This window comes from Schistocerca nitens, chromosome 2 (assembly GCF_023898315.1).
Source record: "Schistocerca nitens isolate TAMUIC-IGC-003100 chromosome 2, iqSchNite1.1, whole genome shotgun sequence".
Taxonomy (NCBI): domain Eukaryota; kingdom Metazoa; phylum Arthropoda; class Insecta; order Orthoptera; family Acrididae; genus Schistocerca; species Schistocerca nitens.
Window position 1 is genome coordinate 594,171,768 of NC_064615.1, and position 14,471 is coordinate 594,186,238.

At 37.3% G+C, this 14,471-nt stretch overlaps 1 protein-coding gene across 9 annotated transcripts in view; it reads right to left on the reverse strand.

Annotated features, from left to right (window-relative positions):
* LOC126236662 (uncharacterized) overlaps positions 1-14,471 on the reverse strand; it is a 295,980-nt gene that overhangs the window by 43,825 nt on the left and 237,684 nt on the right. The window lies entirely within an intron of this gene.

Sequence of the window (14,471 nt, forward strand, 5' to 3'; positions counted from 1 at the left end):
CATTGTCACAGACTACCAAAGATGGATCACTTTTACTGCTAAATGCTGTCGATTCAATATCACTATCACCATCATGATTACCAGTCGAAGTCCTTTTGTATTTCACTATATATTTATCCATTTTAGCAATTTTGACATGCAAGACTAAAGATATAATATAATTTCAAGCACATATCAAACAGAACACAAACTAACATCTAGCAATCTACATGTTCTGACTTCTGACTGCTTCATTGTTTGTTCGGTTGTTGAAGTCTGGAAATTCAAATTCGGTATAAGTTGCACCTTATCCAACATTTCACAAGGAAAAAATCTCTTGCTGACTGTCGCATTTCATGATTGTTTCAGAGCTGTCAATTAAAGCACAAAGAACTTCACCAAGTTATTGTAAGTGCTGTCCATTTACTGAATTTTTTAGCTATAAGGGATGGGGCACTCTTTGCAGCAGGTATGTCAGGTCACTGGTAATGTATGTGGTTGAATCAAAATGTTATCTCAAAAGAAAGTAGAAATAAAATTCATACTTCATAATATAAACATTTTCATCATATCATTCCCAACAAGTTTCATTTCTAATTATTTAATGCAATAATAATAATTAAATGTTAGTTCCTTCTGTTTACACTATTGACTTAACAAGCAACATTCCCTTAATATTTCGACTTTTTAGAAAATGGTCACTTAATTTATATGTCAAGGTGGATTTTAATTCCTACACGAATTTGATTAGTTGTTTGTTTTAAGATAACCTATTTACAAAACTGTGTTACAAAAGCCAGCCACCCATCAATGCAGTGAGTGAGTTACAGCCAAGAAGCAAACCTTTATAGTGCCAGTCCAGTTGGGTAAGATGAAAATGTGTACATATATACATACATATATTTAAAGAACTGTAACATAAAGAAAAAAAGAATACTGCAATTTTCAATGAGGTATGCTGTGCAAACCCACTCAAATTTTGGGGATTGCTTGAGCAACTGAGCATACTCGTAGCAAGTGCCTATGCCTGCAGTAGTTTTATTGAACGGCCCTAAAACATCAATCCCTAGAAATTTGAATGCTGCTAATGCTTCAGGTAACTTCTACAGTGGTATCCTTGTTTGACATGACTCTTCCTTCTGTGTGCATTGTATGCAATTCCACGCATACAGGTTTACGTCTGTCTGCCTACTCTTTTATCAATGCCTTTCTACTACTCTTCTATTGGTAGATCTGCAACCTTCATGACCCACTAATATGTGATAATGAGCTTCTTGTTGCACTCTATTCCTTAGTTTCACTGGTACCACTACCAATGATCCCAGTTTCCTTTCTGTGCATAGCAACCCATCCTGCAAACAAAACTGTGTCTGCTTAAAATACTAGTTACATTCATCATCCACTCTCTGAGCAGTTTGCCATCCCTTGTGTTCATCACCCCCAATATGCAATACTGCTACTTTTCTACTTGAGCCACCTGCATTTCCATACCTCTGCTCAGGTTTATGTGTGACTTCAAAAGCAATTTCACTTAGTCTTTGTGCCCATCGCATAAACCTAGTAAAAGAATCCTTTAACCCCAATAATTGTTTTAATGCCATATGATCTGTTATTATTCTAAACTTTTTATTGTGCAGATAACATTTGAAATATATGATTCCATAAATGAAGCTTAACATCTCTTTCTCTCTCATGAACCCTTTCTTAACAATTGTGTCATTGGTCTGGAAATATCTGCAAATCCTCTTACAAACCACTGGTAATAGTTCCTGAGTCCCAAGAATGATTGCAACTCTCTTACAGATTCTGGCACAGGAAATTTAAATGCAGCTATAATTAATCTTGGGGTCTGTCTTAACCCGACCTAGGTATGCTACATCTTCCATCACAAAATTACACTTCTTTGTACTCAATATTAACTTTGGTGCTTTAACCTTAGGCATATTTTCCTTAACCACTGCATATACTGTTCCATGCCACTCCCACAGACAATTATGTCATCAAGATGCACTAAGCATTGCCATGGTTTTAACCCTCTGAGCACTCCATCCCACACTCTCTGAGATATTACAGTTGCATTTTTTAATCTGAATGGCATTCCCAGGATGCTGAAAATGCTGTTTTGTGTCAATCCTGTGGTGCAGCCTCTGTCTGGTCACTCTGGAGTTACAGTCAACTGGAGGTACAGTTGTAATAATTTAAGTTGTCTGGAAAACTCAGATGTTGTGTGATACAAGCTACTGTATGAGGAGGGAAAAGGCAGAAAAATGTCACGACTGGTGCATCCAAAAACAGAAATAACACAAAAATAAGAGAGAAGAAAAGTCAATTAAGAACAAATGTAGAGAGATTCAAAATAAAAGAAATTTAGCAGGGCAGTTGATGAGCAGATAAGGGGGAAGTAAATTAGGATGACGAGACAGTGGTAAGTTAGTTTAGATGAAAAGATGCAGAGAAGCAAGTCTTGTGAGAATTGGAGACAGTAAAAAAAAGAGGGGGGGGGGGGGGGGGGGGAGAGAGAAAATGGCAAGACAATTAAGATAATGGAGTTCACATTATGTGATCTTACTGAGTGTAGAGATGTACACTATGTTGGTATTTACTTATTTGTTTATACCTCTAGTTCGATAGGACCAATTAGGCGAGCTAATCTCCATGGTCATGGAACAAGTCAGTACATAAAATTTGTATGAGTCCTGTGCAGATGACAAGCTGCTGAGTATATATTAGCATAATCAACAACATATGACAGGAACTTCCTTAAATGTTTTCCAGTAGCTCTCTGACAGAATAGGAGTGACGCATGAGGAAATTCTTCAAGTTAGAGTGGAAAGTTTGAGGATTACTGCTAAGATTTTTTAAATTCTTGTGCTAGGTTATTGAAAATGGGTATTACTGCTAAGATTTTTTAAATTTTTGTCCTAGGTTATTGAAAATGGGTGCAGCAGAATAATACGTGCCTTTGTCCACAAGAGTCAATGATATATGGTCCAAACACAGATTGGATTTCTTCCTACTATTAAGTGAGTGAAAGCTGCTTATTATTCTTCTTGAGAGGCCAATATCAGAATTCCCAGACTGTTGTGCAGGGGTCAGCAGGATGTTCATGAATTTACACCACATATTGCTCAAACTACCCATTTCAGAATCAATAATACTGTTTGTGAGTTACTCCGGACTATAGTGCCTAATGTCATAAGTGAATGAAAATAAACAAAGTAGACTAATTTTTGCATTGGGCTATCACTTATTTCAGATACAGTTCTGATGGTAAGTATAGCAGCATTCAGTTTTTGAACTAAACCCTGAACATGAGCTTTCCATGACAGCTTACCATCTATCTGAACACTTATGAGTTTGATGAGTTTGAATTGTTCAGGCTCGCTAATCATATACCCATTCTGTGTAATCACAGTGTCAGTTTTAGCTGAATTGTGTGTTAGAAACTGAAACTTAATGTGATTTAACATCCATTTATTTTCTACTAGCTGAGAAACCCAGTACTTCCTGAGTATTTATTTATATACGTGCCCAAGACTTCATACACATGGAATTTATTTTTGACTTACAGAGCTTCTACGTAAACAATGTTTGAAGTAATATGATTGGGGACATGAATGAAGATATTGTTTGCTTCAGCAACATGGGAGAGAGCCACACAGAACTGGCCATGCGAAAAGCATCTGATACTAAAGCCCATGCCAGCAATATGCAGCATCTGGCCTTGTGCTTTGTTTATGATCATGGCATAACATAAACCCACCAAGAATTATACATGTTTAAAGCTCATCAACTGAGTGCAATCTAGGGAGACAGGTGTGTGCATGTGAGTGACTGAGTGTATGTGTGCATTTTTTTCCAAAAATCTTGAAAAAGGAAGTTTATTCCGAATGCTAGCAAAACTCTGTACCTTTTGTTCGTGTAGCTGTTGATGATGCAGTGCTTCTGCCTTTTGGTGAGTCATCTTCTTTATTCCTAAATAATTCATAATTCTCAACCAGAACTTTCTGTATACACACACACACACACATACACACACACATTGTTCTGCCAATAATAATACCTGAGGCAACCCCCACTTAACCTTGCCCCAATCAGATGCTACCTCACAGCCATTCTCATTATTGTGGAGAATGACATTAAGCTGTCTGTTCTTTAAGTATGAGAGGAACCAGTTGTGTGCTACTCTTCCTTTTCCATAATGGTCCAACTCCTATAGTAACATTTTCTGATCAAAACAGTCAAACACCTTAGTTAAGTCTCAGAAGATGCCTAATGTTCACAACTTTTTGTTTAATCCATCCAGTGTTTCTCAGAGAAAAGAGAATATAACAATTTAAACTGTTAAACCACTTCTAAAACCAAACTGTACATTTGACGCCAATAATGTGAAATGAAAAGACCACTTATCCTTATAGTAGCCTTTTCAATAAGTTTTTCAAACACTGATAGCATAGAAATAGGTCTAAAAGTGTCTTTATTGTCCCTTTCTCCTTTTTTTATGAAATGGTTTCAGTACTGAGTACTTTACTTGTTCAGGAAACTGACCATTTCTAAAGGGAAAATTTCAAACATGGCAAAATCAGGGCTAACATATGCAGCTCAGTGCTTTAGTAGCCTGCCAGATCCATGAGAATCCTTTATCTTCAGTGATTTAATTATTGACTGACTCAGTGCTCCGCCCCTCCCCCCCCCCCCCACCACCACCACCACCACCACCACCACCACCACCACCACCACCATTGCCAGTATAATGAGATGTATATCAGATAGCGGTCTTGGATAGACATTTTCTGAGAGAGTTGTAAGATTCCTTGTAAAAACTAAGTTTTTTTATTTAATTCTCCTGCTATATTCAGAAAGTGACTGTTAAGTAATGGGAATATACCCACCTTGTCACTGACAGACCCATTTTTTCTACATACTGACTTTTTATTCTTGATCTTGTGCTGATGACTGAGCATATGGTTTTAATTTTATCCTTGAATCAGTTATCCTATCTGTATATCATGTATTTTTTGCCTTCTTCATGATGCTTTTAGCAACTTACAGTACTGCTTGTAATGTTCTATACCAGCTTGATGGTGACTGTTGCTAATGTTTGGGTTATTCCCTCTTTGTTCTACTTGATATCCTTATCCAATTACTCAGACACCTAGGTTGCCCGTTAGTGCAGTATCCTGTTTTAAATGATCTCATAGAAATCCTTTCTCAAAGAGCATGAAAATGTGTTGAGGAGAGCATTTCAGTTATTATTTATGTTATCAGATTTTTATGCACCCTGTCACTCTTGTTCTATAATGGGGGTTAAAAAAGTCACTGTTGCCAATGAATTAACAGTTGTAAATAGTTTGTAATTATATTTAACATGTATGTGTGTGCAAACTCCTTTTAGTGTTAAAATTTATGCATTATGGTCTGAAAGGACATTTACCCCTTAACTCAAGCAATGTCCCTCTAGTAAGGAAGAATGAACATAAATGTGATCTATAATTGTGATACTGTGCCCCTGCTTTCTGGTTGGAAAGTACACAGTCTGCATCAGATGATAAGAATTTAGGAACTCTTCCAACATTTTTTTCCTTGTACAATCACATGAAATTAATACTGAAGTCACCACATACAGATAATTTTTGGTACTTTCTATAAAGTGAACCAAGAATTCTCTCTAGTCTGAATGGAAATGTTATGAAATCAGAGTTAGGGAAATACAGGTATCTATAATTAGAAGTTTAGTATCATTACATTCAACTGCTCCTGCACAATATTCAGTGACTTGTTCAGTACAGTGCTTTTATACATCAACAGATTCCTATAATGCATTTGTTAAGTATGGCTTTAAGAACTGGTCTCTTGCTCTACAACAATTCAAATCTCATGAAAAATGTAATTTGCATATGTGTTAAGTTAGTACAAATATTTCTATGAAAAATAGAGTAAATATTCTTTCATAATTTAGTCATTCTAAAACAAAAGAAATGCACTCCAATACTGTTTGTTTAAGGAAAATGTTTACTTCAGTATTGTGCTTGGTTTGCCAAGGATTGGCCTTATGTAGTCATGTTGATGAATCTGGCAGTCTTCTGAAATTATGTTCTGAGGATATACCTGAACTGAAACTATGGCTTGATTAGACTAGTTTCAGGTTGATGTCTCATGACATAATTAATGAAATTATAACATTGATAAGCATGTCTTTTTCAGAGAATTCTGATGCAACAAATAAAAGAATATGATTTATATGCATTAATGTTGGACGAGACACCTGATACATCAATTAGAGAGCAGATGTCTGTTTGTTATCACACTGTTGACCAAAATTTTGCTGTTCATGAGTTGTCTTGTGGTTTTTATGAGCTCACGATAACTGATTCAGTTATCCTGTTTAAATCTCTTAAGAATATATTATTAAGGTATCCTATTTCTCTGAACAATTCTCATGGGTAATGCTGTGATGGCACAACAAACCTTAGCAGTTGTCTGCAAGGGTTACTGTCAAGGATAAAAGAAACTGAACCCAGGGCTATTTACATTCACTGCTTAGCTCATTCGCCAAATTTTGTTGTTTAGGACCCATTTAATAGCATTTCAGGATTAAGAGATATTCTGTCAATTCTCAGCGATTTGATTTCATTTATTTGTGGTTCACCCAAGAGCCTTGGAAAATTCAAAAATCTTAAACAATTGCTTTCATATTCTCATGACAATGAAGCAGCTCAAGTTTTAAGACCATTCTGTCCAATGAGATGGTGCATGCGTATTGTGTCTCTGTTGTGCATAGATAATAATTATGAAGTTCTTTTGCAATTTTTTAGAGATACGCAAGATGAAAGAAATGATTCTGGTGCAGAAGCTAAAGGATTTCTAAAATGTCTGCAAAAATTTGAAACTCTGTTTCATATCACTTGCTTGTAATTCTGTAGAAGCCACTTGCTTGTAATTCTGTAGATGCCGTTTTGTCTTCAACAGAAGGAGTTGGAAATACAGATACATTTTAATCACTTTGGGAATATGCTAAAGAAAAGTGTGATGCATTGCAATTAAGTCTCTCACTGTCTCACACCCTAGAAAATTGTCATTAAAATTAGGAGGTAGTGACAAGCATAAATTATCATATATTCAAGAAAAGCAGTGAATTTTAGTTTCTGATGTAGTGGATCAAACAGTAAGCAGCTATAAAACAGATTTCCATCCAAGACAATGGCACATTTTGTTAAAATAGAACAGTTTTTATCAGGCAAAGAAGATATTAGTTACATTACTTCTTTTGACGGTGACTATTTTGACCGTGTAAAACTGATTCTTCATAGAGATATTTCGTTGGCTGTGGTAAAACAGCACAATGTTACACTAGATAATTTTGAAAGTGTAGTACAATATTTGAGTAGGGCAGAAGATGACAAGTGTGTAGCTCTGAAGGACATGATACCAGAATATGTAACATTATTGCAACTTCTTTCAATGATACCTGTATCCAAGTGTACCACAAAACAATCATTTTCTGAACTTCAAAGACTGAAAATGGACACCAGAGCCATCATGAACCAAGAACAGTTAAATTATGTAGCATCAGTTAACATTCATTCCAATCTCACAAGGGAACTGAAACTGGAACCTTTAATTAATTCATCAACAAAACAACAGTCTCTCCCTATTCAGGTGACTGATCACATATTTTAAGTTAATTTTACATCATTTACATTTACTGCAACTATATAGGGGGGAAATATGAGTTTTAAAGTGTAACATAATAAGCATATCCCAAGATTTTCAGAAGTTGGCCCTATGCCTGCAAGGAATAAGTATGTACTCACAATCATAGATCATTTTTGAGAAACATAGAGATGGTCATGATGCCAAACTAGCAGGCAGCAACAGTGGAACAAGAACTAGTGAATAATTGGATGTTGAAATTTGGAGTGCCTGAAACAATAATAATGGACCAGGCAACAAACTTCATGTCAGATCTATTCAAGAAATTGTGTAAGCTACTGAATGTGAAGAAGTTGTTGATGAGTCCTCTCCATCCACAAGCCAATGGAAGAACAAAAGAGTGCCTAGTACAATTGGGAAGATGCTTGAATATTACACTGACTCTCATCACACCAATTGGAATGACTGCTTGAAGATATGTGGTCTCCGCCTACAACTCAAAACAGCAAAAAATACCTTATGAAGTAGTATATGGTCATAAAATGCCACCACCATTCAACATATTGAAAGTGAAGAAAGGGGAGACTGGAGAGACTGTTAAGGAATTTGCCAGAGTGATTACAGAAATTTGGAAGAGAGTACAGAAAGCAAATACATAAGCACTGGAGAAACAGAAAGAAGCAGTAGGTCATACGGCAAGAATGCCCCAATATAAGATTGGTCAGTGGGTGATGCTATCAACTTCAAGTATGCCAAAGGGAAAGGCAAAGAAGTTTTTTGCAAAGTATTAGGGGTCATACCAAGTGGCAGAGACTACATTGCCTGTACATGTGGCAAAGACTATGTTGCCATAAATGTCAAGATTCAACTGCTGACAAGAACAACAATTGTGCATGTAGGGTGGTTGAAACCTTTTCAAGAAAGTCTGGGAGTTATTCCAGAGATAGAAATGCAGAACAGAAAGGGAGAGTGAGGAGAAAGGTATTAAAAGATGAACAAGGAGTTGTGAATGAAATGGTAATGAGGAACACATATGGATTAAGACCTAGAAAATAGTCATTTAATATTTTTTTTGGGTTAGGTATTGATTTAGTGTAATTAGTATGAGAGCTATTCAGAAAGTAGGGAACGTTTCCATCTGATGCCGCTAGGTGTGCGCCGAACGCGTATATTTTGGTATGTGCATGCTCGGCAGCTCGGTCGGCTTCCATCCATGACAGAAGGAACATCTCTGCGTGTCTGCTTTTTTTTTTTTTTTTTTTTTTTTTTTTTTTTTTTTTTTTTTTTTTTTTTTTTTTTTAAATGTTCGTTGCAATCAAAAATACTGTTTTTAAAATGTTCGTTGCAATCAAAAATACTGCCACCAGTTGTGAGGTGCAGTCTGTGATAGGATTTTTGTTGGCAAAAAACCTAAAACCTAAAGAAATTTATCTTGAACTGTGCGAAGTGTATGGAAACAATGTAATTAGTGAATGTTCCATCCATAAATGGCGCATTCGGTTTAAAAACGGCTGAACCAATGTTCATGATGAAGAGAAGAGTGGATGCCTGAGCATTGTGACTGACAATCTTGTCACAAAAGTTGATGAAATGATTTGCTTCACAATAACGGAACTTTCGCTTTCTTTTCCACAAGTTTCACGGACTTTGTTGTTTGAAGTTGTCACTCAAAAGCTAGGAGGGCATGACTCACTGGCTGAAGTCTCAGGCAGCAGAATTTTATGATGAAGGTATTTCAAATCTTGTCCACCACTATGATAATTGCCTCAATGTGTTTGGTGACTATGTGGAAAAGTAGTATGTCAGTCAGATGTATATAATAAAATGCATTTCTTGTACTTGGTTTTTTTTAGTTCCAAAATGTTCCCTACTTTCTGAAGAGCCCTCATATAAGCCGCTGCGGAGCAGCAATGAATTTACGGGGGAGGAAAGTAGTATGTATTCCTGTCCTTAGGTGAGTTGCAGAGAAGGCGAGATGATGTGATTCATAGAGGGCTACTGATCTCCAGCAGGGTGGAAGCATTGCAGAGCCAGCACCTGCAACGAGGAGTGCAGTTCTCCAAGCAGGAAGATGTAGTGGCCACCAGTCATCCCTGGGTGGTACAGGTGGTATTCAATGCATATCAGATGCATAATGAGGTGAGAAGATTGGAAAAGGCATTCGACAAATTCCATCAGGGAATGGAAAGGAATGGCATACTCAAAGCAACTGCCAGGGTATGTGAGATAACACATGGGGCAAATGAGAAACTAAAGTGACCTAGGTACTGGGGGTTATTACACATATGCAAAGGAAGAGAGTTTGGATCAACGCTGGAGGTTTATGAAAACAATATTTGGCACTGCTAATGAGGAAGACATTCAAAAGGTGAACGACACCATAGAAGATGTTAACTTGTGGGCAAAAGGGAACAAAGCCATGAGTGATTGGCACATTATGCAGATTGCAAATTTAGAGAAGGACATATTAAATAAAACGCGACTACTACAACAACTGACTGCAGAAGTAATGCAGTGTACCAGAGCTACAGAACAAGCAGTTAATCAGAATATCAGGGCACTACAACCTGAAGCAGAAGTCTTAGATAGGAAAGTAGTAATGACAAAATGGTTGCAGTCTGTAGAAGATAGAGTTTAGAAAGCATGAGGGAAAGTAACAACAGGAGGCTATCCAGCAGGCTATTTAGATGGTCTAAGGAAAGCACAGAAAGATCTACTGCCAGAGTTGGAGTTTGTTTTAGAACCTGAGCACAAAAATTTATCTTTTTATTTTAAGGTAGCCACAGTATCAGTGAGAAGTGATGGAGTGAAAATTTCCATTTCCATTTCTAAACCAGTAGCGGGGAAACAAGCATGTCACAAGTGCTACATAGTTCATGCATATCCTGTTAAGTGAAGCACATTGAAGAAATATCTAAGAGTAGAAACAATGACTATTATTAATTGTAAATGACGAGGGAAGATATGTAGAAATGAAAGGAGCAAAGTTACAAAAAATGCTACCAAGGACAAATAACAGTTTGCTGAATATGGAAATAAGAGAGGGGCAAGATTCCTGCACAGTGAAATTGCTAATGAGACAAAAGGAGGTAAGAGAATGTAATAAAGAAGTGATTAAGCCAGAATTTCACTTTCAGCAGGTCAAGGCCCATTAGTTGTACACTACTTTTGACAAGATTGTAGTAGTGGCAAGTTGTTTCTAGCAGGGGAAGCTTATGTCTGCAAAGAGACTAGAATTAAACAGGAGCAGTCTGTTATTAAATGGAACAGCATGTGAGATAATGCGGCCTACTTTCCATCTGCCCACCATAATTTCAAGGATAACTCACCTGAATATTTTGTAGCCTAATTTGCATTAGCCAGAGGAGCCTATGGGAGCACTATCTGCTGCAAAACCTAACCAGCTTAAATCAATCTCTAGAGTCAGAATTTATGTAGTCTATAAACATGCTTCTTAATCAGCCTGAGGGACGAGTCTCCATGGAAACCTTATTGCCGCATGTAAATTTATATCAGGAAAATCAGCACTGGAAGACATGACAATGACTATTGTCATACCAACCACCTCAGTGGCACTTGTTCTGCTGAGCATAGTAGCAGAAGGAAGATGAACACACAAAGTGTATTATTAAGAATAACATCTTGTAAGTTTGGAATAGAGAACTAGAAGTTATTGTGCAAGAAGCCTAGTAATGAAGTAAGTTCCATGGTATTTGAGTTAAGGAGCAGGTCAAGGGGTGCTGTAGAAATATGTAAAATTAAGTGATAGGGTTACAGAATTCTACTATCAGAATATTTCTTAAGAGATGAACCAAGGCCAGAAGGGTGAGTTACCAGAAACTTTAACATAAAGGATAATGTAGTTTGATTGACATAAGGGACCAGGTCTTGTTGAAAAGGAGGGCAATGTAGCTTATCAACCATATTCAGTCAAACCAATATGCAAGAGTGGAAGTGAGTTGCAACAGAGTCAGTCGCAGGCAGGCAGGAGTGTTACGCATTGCTAAGCAAAACAGAGCCGATAGGTACTGTGAAGGAGCCAGCTGGGTGCAGTATAGCAACAGCCAACACTGCAATATGCTAGTGGAAAGATGGATACCTTTCCTCACGGGCCATGATGGAAGTGTTAAGAGCACGTGCCTGAAGCCCAAAATGAAGATAGTCTGGAGCATGTAAGTACTCAGCCATTCATGTACTAAATTATTATCGTCTCAGTACCACAACGTACACCATGAGCCTGTGACACATGGAGCAACATCCCAGAATGCAGTACGGGGTCTACTATTTGATCACAGGATGGGACAGCCTACCCCGAGTCAAAAGAGCAGGGAGCTGCCCGCTCACCTCCATAGTATCACCAGCAGTGCTGCTGTGCTTTCATCACAGACGCAGCCAGAGGCATTGTTGACAGCAGCATTTGAGTGATGCCACACTCAGCCCCTCTTTTTGCGGTGTCAGTAATGGCGGATATTTATTGTTTAGCATGAGAGGCAACTGCACATCTCCACCAAGCTGTTTCTGACGTACTACAGCTGAGAGCTGGAATAAAGAAGTTAACTGAACAAATCCGCTGTCATTCTGTCATCTCATTTCACTCTCCACATGTGAAAAAAATTTTACACATGTTTAAATAGGCACACTCCTTGCTGAGGCAGGTAGTTCAAGTTGGTGTGTACTACTGTTTGTGCTTCATAAACAAGCTTTCAATGTGAAGTTGATGACCTTATACTTGTAAGTAAACTTGATTTTAGATTCTATATGACATAGGTTGGTGGGTATCCTTGAAATTGACAATGCCTTCCCTCTGAAAGGCTGTTCAAAAACCTATTGTGTTAATGAGCAAACCCCAAATACAAACCAGTACATTGCTCCTACAGTCTCCATTGTCAAGGTCTCAATGGATGCAAAAGCATCAGTAAATCAGATATATAGATCAGGCATTTTTTGGCAAATATTGGCAAGGGCCAAGACAAAATAAAAACATTCTACGGAACAGGTGGAATGACATATCTGTTTTGCCAACATTTTCTTCTTGTTCAGATTATGCAACCCAGATCTGGGACAAATTTCAAGGCGGAAGTGCAGGGGGGGGGGGGGGGGATATGTATATAATAGCTACGTACCTCTACACAAGAACCCCTCTCCCCTCTGTGGCATATAAAGAATCGTTAAGGAGAAAGCTTTTTGATCTACAATTGGAAACATTTATGTTGAAACTTCCTGGCAGATTTCATTCTGGAAACATTTATGTTATTCGTCACAAATATTATTACAAAGGATATTGTGTCAAAGAGTGTTATAGCTGCATATTTCTCCTCTCCCCTTTCTGTGTCAAAGTTATAGTCACAAAGTAAATCAAAATATGATGGAAACTGACAGTGTTTGACACCTAATGAACGGTATGGCAGATAAGATCTATCAGGCACTCCTTTTGGAAAGTATCACCATAACAGAGGATTTCATTAAATGGTACCAGCACAATGTGGCAATGCACCAGCAAAGGACATACGAAAAAAAAAACAGAAATACTTTTGAGTGTCATTCCGATGACTGTCACAGAAGAGTACCAGGATCTAGCACCACTTATACAGCAAATATTAAGAGAATAGATACAAGGATTTATGGCATCTGTTAATGTCAAATGCAGTTGACAGGAGGCAGCAGTTTGCTAAACCCAGCCACATAGAGGTAGCACAGATAACTTGTAGGACAAAGCTCTTTGTTGTACCATTGTCAAGGCCACTCCAATCATTCCTGTAATCATATTGCGAATCCAGCTGTTCTCTCACCTGCCAAAATCAGGAAAACTAAATAAGGCAACCATATATGGAAGTGATGCTACCTCCATAATCTACAGTTACCACGACAGTGAGAAATCCACATTAACATTATAATTAACATTGAATAGCCACTGTCAGACTAATTTAGAGGTTACTGTATGTGTCTACCTGTGATTCCTATCTTATACTTTTGTAAGAACTGAGACTGGTCCTGGTATTGCTATGAATATTAATAATTGTGCAAAGCAATTAAAGTATTTAAATGTAGTGCTGAGTATGATATTTGAGATTTTATCATAAAACCAATTTGGAGCAATTCAATTAACTTCTGCTGGAGTGCAACCCAGTAATCACATGTTAGTACTGATACAGGATGTAAGAAGCAGACTATCACAGGAAACGGAAACATTCTTTTCCAAAAGAAGTATACTAATATTGGCCATAAGCCTTAACTTGAAAAGGAAATTTCTGAGAACATCTATATGGAGCTCAGCAGCTTGATCACTGGGAAACTGGAGATGAAGAAGTATTTAAGAGTTGGTATCACAAAAGTATCATCAAATTTAAATGGACTGATAAGATAAGAAATGATGATGTTGCCTGCAGAAACAGTGAGGAAAGAGTATGTGGAAATACTAACTAGAAGGAACAGGATGATTAGGCATTTGTTAAGACATCTGAAATTAACTTTCAGGTTTCTTTTTTAAATACTTTCCATTTATTATGCAATCATCAAGATATCTTCTGCTGAATACCGACCTCCTATAGTCCTTCCAACAAACTGTAGTCCTTAGTGATACCCACTCATGCCACTTATGTAGGTTTTCAGTCATATCATGTTAAATAGGAGCATATTTTGGAAACCTCAAAAACTGATGCACAAAAATCCTATTCATTCAAAGCCTTGATTAGTTATACAGTCCTGATTTCATAATGAGACATTTTCTCATTATGCTATTATACCTGATCTAGTTCACAATCCACCATGTACATATTCACTATTATTTGCATATAACACAGATTTGTTGTGTCATCCTATATGAGTGCAGCAAATGTAAT